The sequence below is a fragment of the Prinia subflava genome, chromosome 2 (genome assembly GCF_021018805.1).
Source record: "Prinia subflava isolate CZ2003 ecotype Zambia chromosome 2, Cam_Psub_1.2, whole genome shotgun sequence".
NCBI classification, from domain to species: domain Eukaryota; kingdom Metazoa; phylum Chordata; class Aves; order Passeriformes; family Cisticolidae; genus Prinia; species Prinia subflava.
The window spans coordinates 76,963,006-76,984,110 of NC_086248.1; the positions used below are offsets into that span (position 1 = coordinate 76,963,006).

General features: G+C 36.4%; 1 protein-coding gene across 2 annotated transcripts in view; it reads left to right on the forward strand.

Annotated features, from left to right (window-relative positions):
- PRKN (parkin RBR E3 ubiquitin protein ligase) overlaps window positions 1–21,105 on the forward strand; it is a 685,495-nt gene that overhangs the window by 313,132 nt on the left and 351,258 nt on the right. The window lies entirely within an intron of this gene.

The following is a 21,105-nucleotide window of genomic DNA, read 5'->3' on the forward strand; positions in this document are numbered from 1 at the left end:
GGCTTTGGCAGTGACTTTTGGGTTTCATTATTCTCACTCTCTCAGATTTTGGACCATTTGTAATATTTATGAGTAATTACATTATGCCTTCATCCAGATCATTGAGAAATATTTTGAATAGCATAGGGCTAGGGGATGATCACTGTAAGTCACCTTTAAAAACAGACATTGGATGATTTGCTGTGGGAAATTACATTTTGAAACATATTAGTTAAATGTCTCTAACGTTGATCTCATAGTATTCTAGTTTCTTAATCAAAATGTCAGTGCCGTATCAAATGCTACACATAAATCTAGGTGGATTCCCACATTGCTATTAGGATGTTCCACTAAGTTTGTAATATCATAAAAGTGTCAGGTTGGTTTGATAGATTCGGGTTACCATAAATCCTCATTGATTGGCATTAATTACAGATCCCTCTTTTATTAATCAAGCACTATATTAACTATGTATTGTATGTAGGGCTGGTGGCAGGTTTCCATGCTGATAATTGCCAAGATTGCCTCATATAAAGTTGCCCTAAATGATGATATGGTGTGACTCTATTCCTGTTAGGCTCTACATTTTAAACCCTCTCTAAATGTGGGTGGGTTTTTTTAGCCATTGGTGTACTCGAGTACAGAAGAGGTGAACAGAAGTGGAAACAACACCTTGGGACTTTGGAATGACCTGTGAAAGTGCTGTGTTTGTATTTTGCTGATTTCAGTTAGGCCTTTAAATTGATATACTTAATAGCAATTAGAGATTAAAAATATTTACTTCAAATGCTTGATTATGAAGAAAGACACACAGCAGTTGACTTACAGTGCTATTAAACATTTTTAATATGTTTTGAGGTTCTTTCCATTGCTGTTCAAAATTATGTCAACTCTCCATTTCTTTTCAGATTCTTCTTTAGGAAACCATAATTAGATCATTTTTTACAGGTATTCTCAAAGTAACCTCATTCTGGAGTAGATCAATTTTTCCTTTATAAAGAAATTCTGTTATTCTACTTCTCAGTTCAGAAAAATCAATGATAGGTGAAAAACTGAATTATAAAATAGAATTAATTCTATACAGGAACAAAAAGCTAAATTATTTATCTTGGAAATAGAAGCTAAAGCTTTTATAATTAAGATCTGTCCTCTTTTTTTAAAAAATTGAATACTTATTCACTCCTCATCAGTGTAAACACAATATTTCTACAGTATATTGGCTGGTTTTTTATGGGCCACAGACTGTGTCTGTATCAAAACCCATTATTAGCACACATAATAGGTATGATTTAGATCAGCTGATGATATATATTAGTAATTTTTTTCTTTTTTTTTTTTTCATCATAGAAGTCTTGAAACTAAGGTGAGTCAGCTCTTTGGACCTGTTTATCAATTTTCACAACTCACCAATAATTAAAAACTGCTAATACTTTTTCTGAGCTGAAATTTTTATACATATTCTGGAAAACCCAAAGGAACTCAGTTTCTTTTGCTCTGTGCTGAATGGTCTCAGGAAATTTAGCTCATCTTTCCTCGATTGATACCACCATTTTTATTTGCATGTATGGAAATGCCTTTATTTTGTAAAAGATCAAACAAAAAATGTTGTAGATTACAATGCTTTTTTCAAATAAATCCCTTACTCTTTTGGATGTTCTTCTTCAGTTGTTAACACTATCAAATAGAGAAAAAAACCACCACCACTACCACCATCTTTGTTACTTGTTTTATTTTTGCATCTGTAGTTCAGTTCCAAAAAACCTTTCCTTGGAAACATGAGCATTAGGCATGCTTTCAGTGTTTTATTCTGTCTTATATGAGCAATTTATGTGATTGTGCTCAGCTGATAGGTTCTCATTGCTCTTGACAACTGCCTTTTAAAAATAAGCAGTTGTTTTGAACAGAACTTTGTATTTTCATCAGTGATAGAGCTCTTGAAAAATTCTTCAGATAGTTTACAGGCTTCATCATTTGATGAGAGGCAGTTTCAGGTGAGTTGAAAATTTGTCCTGTAGTAAGAATCAGTGAAACCTTTGGAAGGACTGATAACTATACTTACAAGCCAACAGCTTTCCTTCAAAATTTTTGATGGCCCTGGTTTCACTGAAAAAGAAGTTAATTTTTATAAATTATCATTTTTATATCTTCCTTGAGACTGTCAGTATCAAGGGTCTGATATTATAGAAAGTGAGCAGAGCACAGCTTGTGTTCATCTGACCAAATCCTGGATCATTCACAACTCTTATAATAATTCCTTTAACTGTGCTGAGTGGTAGATTTTGTATTTGCAAACCAAAACTGAATGTAAATTCACCTTTCATGTTTTTAAAGGTATTTTACTTCTAGAAATGTCTGAAAAACATGATGATGATGCGCTGCAGCAAGGAATTTATTCTGTACTCATGCTGTGTTGGCTGTCATAAAAATTTAATATTATATGATTATAACATCCTATTTCAGCCTGATGCAGTGTCCTTTTCCTGTTATTGTGTTGTTCAAATAAACCACAGGGAGATTTCTCTTTGCCCGTTACCTAATTAACCTTCAGCACTCTTTACTATGATATATTGTGGAAGTTACAATGTGTTCGGAGAGTGACAAACTAATGGAAGAAAAATCCATTGAGAACTATTAAATGTGGAAAGATTCCTTTTGGTTTAGGAAATCTCTGAACAAAAAAAAATGCTGCAGATTAGGAATTTGACAAATACTATTTTCAAAGTTTTATTGTTTTTAGCACAAATTCTAGGCATCTACTGTTAACTTCCTACTAAAGACGGGAGGTTAGGTTGAGTGGACTGCTATATGATTTCATGTGGTGAAATGTGTGTAACCAGCAGTTCTCTTGTGGAAGATGGTTATCATCAGACTGAGATAGAAAGGATAAATATGACCAATATATTTCTCATAATCCGTGTAATTTTTTTCAATTTACATCCATTCGTCCATCCCAAGTCATAGCTACACCTGGCATGAACACAATAGGCAAGTGGAATCCAAATTCAGTGTGTTGTATTCAGCTGCCATGAGAAGGAGGTGTGAGAGACTCTCACTGGGGTGCGTTGTTGCCATTATATGATCTTGAGCCTAGCAGTGAGAGCAGTGTTACAGTTATTCTTTTTTGCTGGATGTTGACCAAGTCGTTTTCACCTTTTATTTGGAGGCCGTTATAGCATTCATGTATTTGCCTATTCGAGTTGTAGGAAACGGGTATTTGGGGACCTGAACAAATTGGAAAGCAGTAATTGAAAACTATGAACAAACCAGAATTATATGAAAACCAGAGAAAGAAACACAAGAAGACCCAGTAGAGTCAGATCCAAACTCTAACATTGTATTTACTCTGTCACTTCTTTCACAAATCCGAGTCACATTTTCTTTCAAATGAAGCTTGTTTGATATGTATTTTCGCATGTACTCTGTCAATGTGTCTAACGTGTTCAGGGATAGTTTTTTGTAATTCAATGGATTTCAGTAACACTTTGACTGAATCTTTTGTTGCTCACTGCACATGACATTTAAACATTATGTTACTATCTGCAGCTGTTGCAAATTCATTGCTGATGATTGAAGCCTTGGATTTCCATTCAAGCATGTAACATGTTTCTGCAATCATCTATCAGCAATCTAATCAGATGAAGGTGATTTTGTTAGGCTGCAGCATAGTTACAAAGGAGTCTCTCCTCAAATGTCAGGCAGCATTTACAATGCAAGAATGCAATTTCTTCATTCACATGTGGCAAGTACTGTTGCTGAATGTTTAATAACTGTGTCAATTATGTGAGACATTCTGTTAGATCTAAAAGCTGCCGTAAAATTTACCTTGGCATTAAATCTGTTTCCCACCTATAGTTTTCATGCTTAATGTTCTGCTCTGGCATTCTAAAATGTGAAGGTATTAGGTTTTTATTAATAATTGTCTACTGTGCTCTTGGTCTAACTATTTCTAAGAAATTGTGCCTGTAACTGATTTAGCACCAGTTTGTAAACCTGAATTTGTGTTGTCTGCTTTTGTGCATGCACCTTATGAAATTAGCTGATTTTTTTACAAATCAGAACTGAATTTAAAATAAGCATGCACTGTTTATAGGATGTGGTGGTGTGAGATAATGCAGTCAAAAGGCATTGCCTGTGAGCTGCTCTCACCAGGGCCTGCAAGGTAACTCATATTGGAACTGCTGCAACATGTTGTGGGCTCTGTCTGTCATGGTTCATGTTAATGGGATGGTAATTATCAAATAGCTGCTGTCAGAAATACCTGAATTCTCACAGTATAGCTATCTGGGGCAAGGCCTAGAGAGTTATATTCAGTTTACAGTATGTGTTTCTAGCTCAGAGAAGTCAAGTTTAAGAAAAATTTATGTGGTTTTGAGTCTAGAAGGCTTAAATTGTAATAACAAATGTTTTCTGGATTCTATTTTCTGCCTTAATGGCCTGACTCAGAAAGGTACTTAGAATATTCAGCTTTAAATATACAAATACCCTGCTGACGTTAACAATGCTCTATGTTTTAGACACCTGCCCCCATTTGGGACATCAATCTTAATGCATAAATAATTGATTGGATAAATACATAAAAGTTCTTCGGTGAAGGTCTTGCAATTGTCATTGGAAATACTCAGTGTTTTGGCCTGTTTGCTGGGAGGATGCTGAGGAAATTAAGTATCTCCCTTGCTTTAGCACAATAAATGGTTAGAAACATATGCCTTAAAAACCCCAAGAACTTTTTAAGAACTTGTTATCCACAATTTTTGACAGGAAGGATTGCTATATTTCTGTTTCAAATATTTGTGAAATACTGTGTTTCATGATACTTACATCTGCTGTTCAGTTGTACGGTACACCATGGCAGCTCTTCAGTAAATGTTTGGGGCATTCCAAAATGAAAGGTCTGAGTTTTTCCACTGTGGCACTTAAATGTATGTGGGCAAACTAACTGTGGTTATGAATTGTTCTTAGAAGCTACAGATGGGTAAACTCCTGCCAGGAAATGAGGGAAGAATGTTCTAGTAAAAAGTCAGTTTTTTCCATTTGATGCATAAACCTTCTTCACTCTCCTGCTGCCTCACCATTGCAACATCAGAAATGGCACAGAATTCTTCAGGTTGCATCAGTCTGTTTTATAATTATCTGCTGCACAGAAGAAATGGATATTTTTAGTGCTTATAGAGTAATTACTAAGCAGTAACTTTTCACCAAACACCACTGTTACAGTGCCATTAGCAAGGAGCTGTAGTTGTGCATATCTCGTTTTTTACAAGCAAAAATATTAGCTCACGTGAATTTGAGTTTGTAAATGGGGAAAAGTAATAAAATTTGCTGTGGAGATACCTATTTAAGGTACTATGCCTTTCATGTGTGTTAATGGTGGCACCCACAAACAAATTGATTTCTGGAAGCTTATTCTTAAATACTGGTAGCAGTAGTGCATTGCTTGCAGGATCACTAACCTGTCAATAAGGATTTGTTGTGATGAATTAATTCTTGTAATTTACAGGTTTTGTTGGAGCATTTGTGTTCTGTGAGAATTCTTTTAAACATTTTTTTAGTGCTGAGAAACCTGCTAAAAGCAAAACAAACAAACAAACAAAACCTTAACCAACTACCCCAAAACAGCACCCACAAATTAAAGTGGTAAAAACTGCAAGGTTGAAAGCTCTTAAAATCAAATAACCCAAATACAGTAACATAATATTTACAGTTGTATTTAAAGTAACACTATTTCCTCACATCACTTTTTATTTTTTTAATTTTAGAGATTGTAAAACGTCATATATGTCAGATACTGAGTTAGTTTTGCATATTTTAACTAGCATCTTGGAACATGCTTTGAATGAATTATGAAATGGTTTGGATTGGAAGGGATCTTAAAGATTGTTTAGTTCCAACTTCCTGCCATGAGCAGAAGCACCTTGAAGGCCTGTTTCTAGTTTGGTTTTGAGAAAGCTCCTGTGATTGGGTGATCAGAATAAAGAGTGCGGGTTACCTAGGAGATGGCACATTGTAGCAACAAGATTTGCTCTGTGTTCATTTTTTTGCTTATTTTTCATGCCTCTAGGGAAGGTCAGATAGTTTTTTGCAGCATTAGGATGGACTTGCTGCCTGTCCAGTTTTAGACCATGATGTTTTAGGGTGCCTGTCGGTAATCTCAGTTACAACCTCGTTCAGGTCCATAGATGTATGAGAACTTCAATTATATTAAAACATTGGTGTTCAGTAGTATCTTATTGTCCATTAATTTCTGTTCTCTCTGCTAATGTTCTTCAAGAACAAGGGAAACACCCTCTGGAAAAATTACACTCATTGTTTTTGGTCTCCCAGCTTTCAGAAAGGTAAAGGCACAACCCACGTCCTGTTCTTGGTAACAGTCATTGCAGGGATCTAAACCAATTTAGTTTGGAGGGAGGGTCTGCTTCTTTGGAATTAATTTCTGTTGAGGGTGTTCTTTTGATATAAGTGAAACATGTGCTGCTTGCTTCGTACGGTCCTTGGAGAAAAAGGTGCTTTAATTGTTAAATTGCTGCAAAAGGGCACCACTATCACTATTGGGCCTGTGACTGAGAGTAGTTGTGGCTTCTGTGCCTTTTGTCTGAAATATACCAGAATTACCAGGGGGAGCAGCACACAGGAGATCTTTAGGGCTTAGCTTCTTTTGCAGATGGTAATCTTGAGTGTAGAGCATATTGCACCTGGGCTGTACTGTCCTGTGCTCCTGTCTCTGAGTTCGGTGCTAGTTAAGCATTTGGTGTGTCAGGATGGATAAAATATTGAGCACATGAGATAGATACTTGTGTCTGTAGGAATGCAGTTGCATACCCACTCTTCTAGGAGCTGAGTAAAGATCTCTGTGTGCTCAGGAAAGCAGGTTTTCTACTTTGTGTATAAATGTCTGTGTTTCCAAGGTTTTGTTGAGCGCATCCTATTATGGATTTCAAAAAAGTGACTGGGCAGACTACTTATCGTTGTAAGGGCTGGACCGTCTTTTCTATGGTAGGGCCTGGTTAAGTGGTGAAGTTTATTTCCTCAAGACTGGATCATAGCTTGATAGTGGTTAAATGAGAAGTTGAAACTGTAAACATGAGATGCAGGCGAGCCAAAACCACGCCTGATATCCAGCTATAACTTCTCGCTGAAATTTAAAGGTGCATTTTTTTATAATTTGCAGGCCTGAACATTAGAATGAAGTGTGTGTTTTATAGAAAATTGTAATTCTCATTTTGACTGCTAATTGCCCCAATGGGATTACTTTATTCTGTGTACTTATCCAAGGTCTTCCTACCTCTCTACTTCATATTCATTAATATGTAAGCTGTATGATGGAAAGTTTGTTTCCAGTTTGTGAGCTTGCTGCAATTAAATGAGATAATGTCTGTACAGAAAGAATATCAGTAAGGAAACTGTGAAGGCAGGGGTAGGCACAGGGCAGTGTTTGGTGAACTCTGGCTGATTAATTGCTTATGCCATCTATGGGAGAATTTTGGAGTCTGAAAAAAGAGGTATATAATAAATGTTACAATAGACTTGTTATGTTTGCACAAACACAACATTTGTGAGACCAAATTTGTGCTGTTGGCTCACTTACCTCTGCAAGCTGTACATCCTAGCCGGGAAGTGGAGTGAGACAGATCAGTGTTTGTGTGCCTGGCTCTGCCACCACACACCTGTGAGTCAGGGTCAGCTTGAGACCCAGGTATTCACAGCTTTGGGGACTCAACATGGTGCATTTGAAATTCTGTGACTAAGGCAATGCACCTAGAAAATTGTTTTTGTTTAAAAAGGGTGTCCTTTTTTATTTTTCTGGTATCCCATTACAAGGCAATGCTTTTGGTCATGCAGTTGTATCTTTGAAATTATCCCTTTTCTTTTTACTTCTGTTTTCCTAAAATTGAACTGAAATTGTTTAGAATAAATACATCTAAATTTGTGGGACTTCTTTTCTTTTTTTCTTCTTAAATAGATTTTTGAGGTAACTTTCAAATTTAAGCTTTGACCATTTTAGTTTGTAATATAGATCTTACACTAAAAAAATTTTTGCAATGTCAAATGGAGAACTTAATGTATGTTGTTTGGGGAAATCATTCAAGAGCTGTTTATGCTCTTTTAAAGATTCGGCTATTGTGTAAACCCATTTTTAGTCACATTTTCAAACTAAATTACTGTTCTTTCAGAGTGAGGGCAAGAATTTCTATTAAAGTAGGCTCTTTTGACTAAGTATATATTTACATGCTATTTCTACAGATAGAAATCTATTTAAAAGAATCATGGAACAGAAACTGTTCTGCAATCGAGAAGGGTAAAAGGGTCCAGCTATCAGTTGCCTGGCAGATCAGAAGACTGGAGGAAATTGGACTGGGAATTAGCAGCAGTTAGGAAGAGAATGTGTTTCCAGATATGCAAAACCATGCAAAACCATGCCCCATTTAGTGCTCTTGGAGGTCCACAAGGTCAAATATTGCTGGTAAAATTCCTCATGCCTGAAGGCCATAGCTTATCTATAGCTAGTAAGTTTTCTCAGTCCCCAAAACAGGGATGGAAGTCACAGACATGCCTGGGTGTGCCTGCCCCTTGACTCTGCCTGGGTGACATGCTGGCTGGCACCATCTAAAATGTGTCAGGAACCTTGCTAACCCTGCCACTCTGTGGATGACTGTTCAATCACTCTGAAAGGCTCTTGGATAGTCTTTAACAATGAGCTGTTTGCTAGTGTAGATGTAGCCTTATTCTCTTCTGGATGCTTTTAATTTAGAAAAAAAAATGGGGGCTTTTTTCTGCTTGTTTTTATGGTGAAGACAATGTAAGTAGAAAATGGTTTGTTACAAAAAGCAAATTAAGTCACATTAGTGAAAACAGTCTATCAAGGCTGCATCAGCATTATACTAAAATTATGCAAATAGCCATCTACACTAGATAATATATCTATGCATTAAATTATTTTAAAGGAAGAATGTCCACATCTTTCTGGCTTTAATAGTGCAAAATACCTTTTCAAATATGATATTGTGCTGTCAACTACTGAGAAATGTTGGCTTCTTCTGTACTGGTATGTACATGAAATACAGCTTTTCTGTTAAATGCTTGTTTAAATTATTTACTGCATTTTTCAGATTTCTTATGCCATAAACTATAGGTAAGAGTATGCAAACATAGATTTCTTTTTTTCCCAACAAGATTATACAGGAGGTAATGAATTTCCCACTGTGACTTCTGTTTTCTAGCTCATCTTGCATATATATTGCATCTAGCTTATCCATATATATTGCATATAGAAAATATATTGGAAAAAAGGATGATGACAGCATAAAACTAAATGCCAGAAAACTGGCAGTTCACTGCAGAGACTTTAAAGATTTTGTAGTATAAGATTAGCCCAAGAGAAGCGTGGGGTTTGGTAGGAATATTTTTGTGGACTTTTTGTTTGTTTGTTTGTCCTTTCTACCCACGCCATTTCCTGCAGCCTTCTGTAACTTTCAAGAGCATCTAGTAACCTGCAAGAACCTCTGGGGAAAGCTTTTCAAGAGTTTAGGCTATCGTGTCATTTTATTAGATAGAGATTTATTCAACTCCATAGCAACGCTGTGTGCATTTGGTTTTGTTATTGTGTAAGTCATATAAAACACTGGGCATATATTTGTATTTTGTAAGTTTGTGAGGTGTTTATGCTAGATATTATAGTTCAAATTTTGCTATTTAAAATACTAAAATACTTGTCTTGCCAATAAAGCCACTTCATCTCATTGCACAGAAGTGGAAGAAAGAGTTGTTCCATGTGCAGGGTTGTATACAGGCTTTCCTTAGCTGAAACAAATAAAATTAACAAAACTTATGCGTAGTCCTCTTCCCTTCTTGGAGAATGGCAATATGAATCAACTGTTAGCATTAGTGTATTCATGTGATTATATTTAGCATCACTGCTCCTTTTTCTGTATATCATATATTTTGGCTATCATGCAGAGTATTTTGGTTGTTTTTTGTTTTCAGATAGTTCCAGTTTGTGTGCTACCATACAAATATTCCATCTGTCTTTTCAGTTCATGCAGAAGAAATGATTGAAACCAGAATGGTTGGATGGATGGGCTGAAGATGACATTTAATAAGTCCAAGTGCCAAGTCCTGCATTTTGGCCACAATAACTTCCTGCAAAGTTACAGGCTGGGCACGGTGTGGCCGGACAGTGCCCAGGCAGAAAGGGACCTGGGGGTTCTGGTGACAGCAGTGAACATGAGCCAGCAGAGTGCCCTGGTGGCCAAGAAGGCCAAGGGCATCCTGGCCTGGATCAGGGATGGTGTGGCCAGCAGGAGCAGGGAGGTCATTCTTCCCCTGTACTCAGCACTGGTGAGGCCACACCTCGAGTGCTGTGTCCAGCTCTGGGCCCCTCAATTTAGGAAGGACACTGAGGCATTTGAGTGTGTCCAGAGGAGGCAACGAGGCTGGAGAGGGGCTGGGAACACAAACCCTGTGAGGAATGGCTGAGGGAGCTGGGGGTGTTTAGCCTGGAGAAAAGGAGACTCAGAGTGACCTTATCACTCTCTACAACTCCCTGAAGGGTGGCTGTAGTCAGGTGAGTCTTGATCTCTTTGACCAGGCAGCAACTGAGAGAACACAGTCTTAATATGCATGAAGTGAACTTTATGTTGGATACTAGGAAAAAGTTTTTCACAGAAAGGTTGATAAAGTACTGGAATGGTCTGCCCAGGGAGGTTGTAGAGTCACCATCCCTGCATGTGTTTAAAAAAGAGTGGATGTGGCACTCTGTGCCACGGTTTAGTTGAGGTATAAGGGGTGAGTTGGATTCAATGCCTTGAAGGCCTCTTCCAACCTAGTGATTCTGTGATTGTGTGAAAGGAAACAAATTCTAAATTTACTAAAATTAATCCCAACCTCATCAACTCTGGCACTTGAACAAACCTGAAAAAAAACTTTGCAGAATTTTCTCAAATATTATGGTTTAATGTGTCTTGTTCTATGTGGGTTAGACATCAGCTCTGTTGGTAGGACACAAGACCTGCTCCTTAGCATTTTTGTAGAAAGGGGAACATTAGGAGCACTAACCCAAACAAGTTGGTAGAACTTCGTTAAGATTTAAGGACAGCATAGCTGTAGTTGTGCTAACAATGTATTGTCGTAACAAAGAACATGCATCAAAAGAAAAGCCACAAACTTCTGGGTGGCAAATAGAACTAAAAAAAACCCCACTGACTGTTCAAAGAATACACACGAGGCGCCAAACATTTTTGAGTCTTCTGAGAAGGCAAGCATGTCTTGTACAGAGGGAGAGAATAACATTTCTGCCATTTCCTCCCTTTTGTCTTTTCACTGTTTCCATCGTAACTGGGCAGTCTTGGCTGGTTCATTCTCATTCATATCCTGATTTATGGTAGGCTTTGGGAAGATGACAGAACAAACTGTCCAATTTTTCAAAGCTGAAGACACAGAGATGAAGCAAAGAGCCACTCCTGTAGTATTACAGCCTAATTCTGTCTGCCCAGTGTCATCATATAAATACTGATGCTCCCCCTGAGGCAGCCATAGTGCTAAATGAAAGGTGTCTTAGTACTGTCTTTCAGCTGTGTTAGAGACTTGTAGATCATCTATATGGTTAATGGATGGATGTGAGGCTCTAGGACATAGGAGATATTAGTTAAAGGCTGGAAACCTAAACCCAAAAATAACAGTCATTTTTTTAAATGCCTATTGGGTTAAAAATACATTTTTTTAAGCTTTGAACCTGCCCAGTTCCTTTGATATCAAGGCATGGACAAAACTTAATTTTTTCAGTTGTGACAGGATCAGATGGATGGAAATCTGCTGCATATGTTGCAGAAAAACCATCAGTATTAACAGACTAGACTGTGTAATTACTCCTGTCATATAGAATACTTGAGAAAAAGTAATAGTCAGTTAAAGAAATTATGTAGCTTACATAGCCATTGTGATTTGTTAACTCTGTCAGCTTCTGAACCTTTGAGAGACCTTACAATGGAATTTCACCTGTGCAATATTTATAGCTCAAATACAGGAGTCCTGTTTCTTGTACTTTTAGATTTTTTTTCTGTAGTTATTTTGAAGCTTTGATCACTGTCTTTACCCTAAGTGCTTGCTAACATGGTTGGAAAATAAACAAATCACTCAAACCTGTAATTGCAAGCAACTTTTTATGCTGTAAGAAGCACAGCCTGAGGATCCACTATCATGTAGTATTTTAGTTTCTTCTCTCCTTGAGCTCTTTTCTTGGCTTTTGTTCACATAAAAATTCAAATCTGATTGCCAGAGGAAATGAAGCTCAAAGGGTATATTCTCTACAGGAAACACTTGATAACAAATTTAGACAGTTGGATTCTACTTTAAAAGAGGCTGATGGGAAAATTTTAGTCCTAGGAATCAGCACTATTGTTTAGGATATAATGATTATAATGCTTTGTAAGAAACTACTCTGAAACTGAGACTTTTTCTGTGGCTCATGTAATTCAAAGGAATTTTTCCGAAAGAATCTGTCTCATACATGCTGGTGAACAAATTCAGCAGAACAATTTGGGCTGGGCTCTGGAGTCTGGGCTAGGTAATTTAATCATCCTGACATCTGCAGTCTTGGTTCAGCCCAAAAGTTAGTGCTGGTCAGAGATTGCATTGGATAGATGTATGGATGAAGAGAGTTAGGAGCAGAGAAGGGAAGGGGGAGCGTTTGCATTGTTTCAGAGAAAGAAATGTGTAAAGCGTTCATATTATTTTATATGAAAGCATGGCTGTTCTAATGGAAAAGTTATTTATTTAAACTGTCTTACCATGTTTTTAAATGCCACAAGCATGTAAATAGGTCACGTGTACCTGTGACCCATTAGTTAGGCATTTTTGGGGATTGGCTGTCTATAGGGCCTTTGATTCCTCTACAAGTTAACATTCCAGGCAAAGATCAATGACAAGGACACACAATGCACTACAGCCTTTTTCTTTGTCTATACTTTGAGAAAATGCGTGATACAAGAACAGGGTTGTTCTGCATTTGTGTCATGGAAATACTGCTACTTGAAGGAATGACAGCAGAATTAGTGACAGAATTGTTCGAGCTCAAGTCACCACTTTCAGAGAAATGAAGCAAGTGTGTTGTGTGGTTGCCCTTAGATGAGCAGAGCAAATGAGAAATGTTGCTGTTAAAAACGTGAAAAGTCACTTTCCCACAGAGTACTTTTCTGCGTGGTTGAAGTAGTATTGTGTAGGCAGCAGCAGCAGCAAAGAGATTCCCAAGGCATTTCTGTTCTATTTTTCCACTGTTGTTTCTAGCAGACAAGAAAAGAAAATTGCATGCACATTTCTTATTGCTTTCCTTGTACAGAAAATTCCTAGAAAACTAGTTTCCTGTTCCATTCAGAGACCAGGTATCATTATAAACTTGTACAGTTAATAACCCATCATGCCACTAATTTGAATCTTAAATGTATCTTTGTCTTCTGTTCGCATTTTAAAACAAATCAATAACTTCAAGTGTTTTAGTGTGGACAATAGATAGGCAAGGTTTTTTTTAATCATCAATAATCGTGGTTATATCACATCAAATGTCTGAATAAAACTGAATGGTACTATAGCTTTCCTGTTAAGAAAATTTGAACAGTACCTCTGTTCTTCCAATGAATTGTGGAAATGAAAGATAGAAATCTTTTTCCTTGACAAGGGGAATGAATACATAAACAGATTTTTTTTTAACCTTGATTTTCTTTCATTTTTTTAAGAATGTGGATAAAAGTGGGATCTGGATGTGATGACAATAATCTGTTGCAATTTTGTATCCCTAAGAATGTCTCATGAAAATGATTTATGATGAGTTTTAGACACATATTTATATTCCTAAACCTTTGCTTTAAGTGACTCTTACAGAACTAAAACAGTAGGTCTTGTAAAGATTCATGATTAGTATGTGTATTTCCTGTCCCATAATCCTGCTACACTTAAATGCTTTCCATATCAAAGGCTTTCTGTTCAAATAATTATTATGCAACAAATTGGTTTTGATATTCTCAACTGAATAAAGGCACAGTGAATATGTTAAATTCTGAGACAAAGAAGTGAAACTGTGTCTTTTTAATGTTTTTCTTATATGAACTTAATTAAAGTCAACCAAGAATTAAAATTCTTTCTCTAACATATGTGTCTTTTAGTCACTTAGACCCATTTAGATTGCAAGTGTTATAGTTGAAAAGAAGAGAAGGTCTGAAAAAACACAAGAGGTTAGCCCCTGAATGCTATTCATCTCAAAAATGTAATAATAATTTTAAAAGTTCACTCCCTCCATCCTTCACACAAGCCGAAGTTGATGTTTTCACCAAGACCAAGCCCAAGTGAAGAGTTGACAAAAGATACTCATCCTGAAAAGCTTTTATTATGAATGGCAGACCTTCTTAGCCAGGGGCATTTTGAGATGGGCAAAGGGGTTCAGTCAGAAAGCAGATATTAGAGAGATGCTCATATTTCTTCTACATTTTTATGCTGCTTTTGTCTATTGCCAAATTAAATGAGTATACAGTACTTACAGACATTTAAATTTGATAGGTTAGCACTTTTTTGGTTTCTTCACATCAGAAGATATTTCAACTAATCTTTGAGCTCAGCTTACTTATTGGCAGTTTATTAGCAAGGCTTAGTCTATAACATTTGATCTCTCTTGGAATATCAGTTTTTCTCCTTGAGTCCCATAAAGGCATTTCTGTTGAAGTCCACACTTTTGACAGTGTTTGTGAATTGCCGTCCCTGGGATGTTCAACAGCAGGGATTCTGTGAATTTGCAAGTGGAAGGGATGGGGAAATTTCTGTAGAAATGTATATAAAGTATGCTGTTATTGGTGGCATGTTTATCTGTTCATTCTTGCAGATTTTTCTGATTCCATCCTCAATGTTTAGATCTGAGATTAGGTATTGAGTTTTTCACAGGGTCTTCTCTTTCTAACAGGAAAGATTGCTTTAATTTTGTGCGGGTCTTTTTTATGGTGAAGAAATGTTGTCTGAGTGTAATGATTATGCTTTTTAGAGATTTGTATTAGTTTTGGTATGTAAATGATTGAAGTGAGCAACATAAGTAATAAATACATTGAAGCATTCCTAAAATCTATGCTAAGGAACTTCAAATCCACTGTATAACCTTGAATATTTTTCTGCCAAATCTTAACAGAAATTATTTTCTTAATAGAAAATTAGCAATTAATCACATGCATTATTGTACTGCTTCCAGTGAAAAATTCATGTAATTCTTTTAACATTGAAACAGACTTAAGGACCTACCTCATTCAGTTTAAATGCTGATTTAATACTATGCATAAATCTTTTCCCTTTAAAGTGAGTTAACTTTATTCCTCCTTCACCACTGAGGCATGAGAGCTGCATTTATCCCTTGTTTGCCTAGGAGGGGATCCACTTAGCCGTGCCCAGGGGAAGCTGCATTTCTCAATTTAGGGAAGTCAGCTGCCCTTGGGAATAATGTTTACATCAGTGATATCATGATCAAGCATCAAGTTTAAGAATCACAAGAAATCCACAGAGAAGAGGTTTGATTTTGATTGGAATCTCAAGAAGGAGAAAAATGTTCTTGAATGGAGAGCTTCTTTAAAGGAAATCGTGCTAATGACAGAGCAGAGCCTAAGGTTAACTTCTCATCTACAAGTGTTATAATAAGTTCCAGATGAATTCCAAACATAGAGGAGACAGAAGAATTTACTTGTTTAAAATGTAGGTAGTTATAGGAATCTGATTGTTTTATTTACGTAGTTTTTTACCACAAACCCAACTCTACTGCAAATATTTGATATTTGGGTAATAACTTTCTCCCTTTGATCTTAACAGCTGTTTAGGTCTTAGTGTTTGCTTAGCGAAGCCAAGCCATGCAGAGAGGCAGTCACCAAATAAATGGTATTTGCTGATGCTTACCATGCTCAGTACCTGACTTTAAGTTCTTGATAGTATTTGGTGGGGTGCGTGGGGGAAATGCCATTATTTTGAGGAAGATATTTCCAGTAAACAGAGTTAATCAAAATACTGTTTGCTCACAGAAAAAAGTGGAGCAATCTTGTGTATGTAATGCATTCACAAGTCCATCACAAAGTTGTTTAGGACTTAAATATTCAAGAATTGCTCTATAACCTTCCTCACAGTAGTTAGCCAGTGTAGTTCTGATGTTTTTTACTTATGCAACTTTAAAAGAAGTGCCTGTTCCATATGTGAACAGTGATGTTTTAGATTTGTTTGGTTTTTGTCACAGAGGTATTTCCATGGCTTGGAAAACGACTGCCTGTAGTTCTTCTGGGATGTGGGAACCTGAAAATGTCTCTGCACAGAGTCCAGCTCACTCTTTCCCAGAACATCCCAGAAGAAATATTTGATTCCACAGCTGTTCTGAGCTGAGTCTCCTTCAATCTGCCCCCAGATCCACTGAATATCTACTAAATTTTTGAGTTTTGAAAGCAAATGAATTATCACAGGGGTGTGCCACAATAGCATTGAAGTTTTCTCACTTTCATGGGCATAATTCTGATGATATAGTTGAAATGGGATTTAAGTTTAGTGATAATTTAAAAAAATTAAAGCCACACCTTAAATGGCTATAAAATATATTCATAAATGGCTTTGCCTATCAATCCTAAATGAATGTGTGGACAATTGAGAAAATACCAATAGGCTCTCATGTTCTTTTCTAGCTTATTATGAACTAGAAATCAGAAATCTGCCTGAGTTTCCTTAGTTTATCCAATTTACACAGCACAGAATGAGAAACAAGGGGAGGAAAGTGTATTTTTACGTCTATTTGTTGTACACCAGCCAAGGTTCAGGCTATCTTGGTGGTACTTAGCAAAGACTAGTGGTTTTTTTCTGACAGTGTAGTAAACTGGACTTGAGAGCATATATCAAAAGGGTAAAGTTTCTTCTAGGCCTTTTTTATACTGCCTTCCCCGATGGTTTGTGTATGACGTTGATCTGATGTTGGTTACTTGACCGAATAGAAGACAGTTCAGGTATCATCAGCAGTTACAGGTATGTGAACCTCTGGTTTGTTTGAAAAGACAGAGTTTACAGATAGATATTTTCAGTAAAATATCAAAGAAGATTTGAGGGGTTTTTAAAAATTTGAGCATTTTCTTCTTGAGTTTCATAAGAAGTAGCTAACATTGACCATGTATCTTTGAACCTTTTCTTCCCTCGTGCACTTTTTATGATATTGTGTGACACAAAAGTGATTACAGGAGTGAGGAATATGACAGAGTATGTAAGAGTGATGCCTGCTCCCTTCTCTGAATAACAATCTATCAGATACACTGCCAAAAGGAAGACATTTATAGTGTTAAATAGAATGTTCACAATTTCATGGGACCTATGCCTTTAGGCAAGGAAATGATCTAAAGGTATTCACTACAGTAGAAGGTGACCATAAAACTACTCACTTTTAGAACTAAGAAAAGCATTAAATTTTGTCTCTGGTTTTGCAGTAATTCCTTGACATCCTTACTCACTGCTGAACAGCAATACCTACAATCATCAGAAAGTTTTTTGTACCTAAAAACACATGTGCAGAAAGGAGGAATGATGTGATTGCTTCTCTTTTAAAATATTTCAGTAGTCAGACGCTGATATAGACTGTATGAATGTTTGCTCATTCCTTCTGTGTTATTCTGTAAGGTTTGGGGTTTTTTTAAATAATAAAGTCAATATTATGAAAGTACTGTTTCATATAGCATAAGTTTAGAGACATTTTGATATCAGCTTAAGAAGTAACTACTGCTTTTATGACTTTTACAGTTTGAGGCTAGTTTAGAATGCTAGTCTTATATTGGCTGGCTCCTAGGTCTCTACACCTGTTCAGAGATTAACATTGAAACATAAATTACTTGAATTACAAATCCAGCAAATTTCCCTCCTTGGGCTTCCATATACTGGGTGAACGAATAAATAAAAGAATAGCTACATTTACATGCCTGGTGAAATGCAAGGCTGAAGAGTGAGAAGTGGCTATACTCTTCCCTCTTACATTTTATTTTCAGTAATTTCATTGCTGGAAGCAATTGAGAAGCAACTTGTGCTGATGGTTATCTGTAGTAATAACTTCATAGGTATATGCCCTGACAAAACAAAAAGTATGTTAAGTCTCTGGAAAATGTAGTAGATTGAAAAAATACATACTTGTGGATTGTGTATTTATGCAACGTGCAAAACATGGCAACATAAACTTTCATATGCAGCTGGAGACTTAATTGGTTTCATGACTTTTAAAAGCTTTTAAACAGATGGAATGTGTATTACTGCAGAAAAAAAGCAATATTAAAAATGTGGAAATGAAGTCCACACTCCTGCAGAACTGTCAGGCACTCAGTGTATTGCATTTTTGGTTCCCATCTTTCCCTGTACTCCTGAGCTCCCAGCACAGCACCGAGGTCTCAGACCTCCTGAGACAGACTATCACATCGATTGTGTAGAACTGTGCTTTGTGTGGGTTGATACTGTTTGATTTTCTAAGGGTATGCTGCTAGGTTCAACATGTCTGTTGTGAATAACTCTTTTATTCTTTAATCTTCAGGATTTCTTATGAAAAAATACTTGACACATAATCTTGAGGGATTTTTCCTGTATTTTTAATGAGCCCTCTGTTCTATTTGTATTTAATATTAAGATTTACTATTTCTTTAATTGCCGTTTAGTCAAGCAGGGAGTCTTTCAATGGATAGCTTTGGAAAGTGGCAAGATTTTCTTTTGTTATATTAAACAGTGTTTACACATTCCATAATGTTCTCAATTCAGCAACACTGAAGCACATCATAAATTTAATTAGAGGAGTTTTCTTAAAGCAGTGTTTGGGCTGATAAAGAGAAATATTGAGAAGTAATTTTCCTAATGATATAGCAGAAGTATTTTGGGACTGTAGCACAGTATACATATATTGAATATTTTTCCGTTTTTGTCCATCTTTCCATGGAATAAGAATTGCATAGTTTTATTTACCTTCTTCATTAAATACCTTTCATGACAAGAACCATCATGAGGTATTATCAAAAGCAATTAGAATCACCAAACAGATGCTCATTTGGGACAAAAAGAGGTCTAAACCTATTTCAATTGGTTCAGAGCTTAATGCCTTTATTACTCTTTTTTGTTTTGATCCAAAAAAATTTTTTTTATTATAATGGGTAAGTACTTTTATCAAAATTTGTTTTGTATGTTTCCTTGCCCCTAGTTTACCTGTTCTGGAATTGTGATTTGTCAATATTCTTTTAGTAGTACACAGAAGATGTACTGAAGCAAAGAAATATATATCTTCTGCACTGAAATTAATCCTTCTTAACATTTAATTCAAACAAAATAAATTCAAATTAAAGGGCAAAGAAATTTAAGCTCCAAAACCTATTAGCAAATAATACAAAGATCAATTGATACATTTTTAAAGGTTGAAAACAAATTGAAGTTACAGATCGTGTAAGGTTGTCATGTATTCTGGACGAATGCATAGTTCCATTGACTTACTTTAAACTGAAATGCTTCAAGTTACACTGATATTTAGAAGTTGTGTGTATGTCTGTATCTTGAACAAGATCAAAAAATTGGGAAGGCTGAGGTCTTGTCTAAGGATGACTTTAAGGATATTTTCTTGCTTGGGACTTTCTGATGTTATGAAACAGGACACAAAGATAATTTACCTGTGTAGAAACATGTACAGGTGAGCATTTCAAAACTCTTGTGAACAATTACTTTTAAAAAATAGTTTGCCTTTAAACCGCACTCTCGCCACATAGCTCTCTAAAACTGCTACTTCAGACATTGTGCCCTTCACTTGTTGCAGGGTATGGATATATTGGTGAGTCTATTGCAGGTATCAGCACTTCTGTGGCAAACAGGAGGGACTAGCCCAGGAGGAAGGTTACATTAGTACTTCTCATGTCCCAGTTACCAGATTCTACCATAGAGTGGCACGGTTCTGCATAGATCTGAAGTTGTCTTATGTAGAAATACACAGTATAGCTAAATAATCATTACCACCGAGGGAAAAAACCCAAATAATAAATGACAGCTGTTTTGCAGACAAATAACTCCCTACTGCAAGGCTGTAGGCATTGAGAAAGTCAGAGTCTGTCTGGACTGCGTTTAGTACAGTATCGCAGGAAATTGTGCAAAGCTGTAGAGAGGGAAAGGGGATTTTGTATTAAACAAAACTGATTTTTTTCATTCTCGTTCATCCACACGTTCTCTTTTGCTCATGTATTAGAGAGTGCTGCAGTATGTGCCCACATTGTCTAGGTAGGAACTGGGAGTGACACTAGCAAACACCCAGCATATCTTTTCCATTGCTTTTGGATTGTTCCTGATGCCGAGGCCTGGATGTGACTATTTCACCCTAAAAAAGTTGACAGTAGTTGTAATTTTTATTTCCTTCAAACTGTCCCACCTTCAAGAGTCATGAAGAAATGCTGCTGATTTATTCACTGTCTTTTTTTCTTCCCTTGCAGTTTGTTTGGGGTTTTTTGTTTTTCCATGTTTTCTTAGTATTTTTTTACCTAGGCTAGGTTTCTTTAGAATAAACTGTGATGTTAGTATCTGGATGTTGTCAACACTTGTCATTCTTTTATGCCTTCTTATCCTTTTTTCCAATGTTTTTATACCCTTATGTTTCAATTCACATTTCATTTATATCTTGTTTTCATTACAAACCTCCACAGTTTGTTACTGGAACGAAGGTCTCATAGCAACAAAGAAATTGCAAACTTTAATCTGCAGCTCCTATTGTAAGGCATGTGTCTTCTGGCTGCTTTTATTTGCGTATGCCTAAAGTGATTTGGACATTTAGAACAATTTCTTGTAACAAAATCTTGTCAAAGAATAGTGTGCTTCGTATGGCCTTCCCTGGGGTGCAGTGGAAAAGAGAACAAAACACACATTTGTGTGAAAAGTATTATGCTAATGAAGGCAGTTTAAGAGGCTAATGCAACTTGATTCAAGCACTGTATACTCGCAAATGTAATGTGGGGTGCAAGAGAGGTAGAGCTTTCCTTTATTATGATGGTAAAACTGTTTCTTTAAGATTTCTAATGTCACAAAAGGAAGGACAGACTTCACTATTCCAGAGCTAAAATTCTGTGTTGTAGAGTTCAGAAAATGGTAATATCTTTA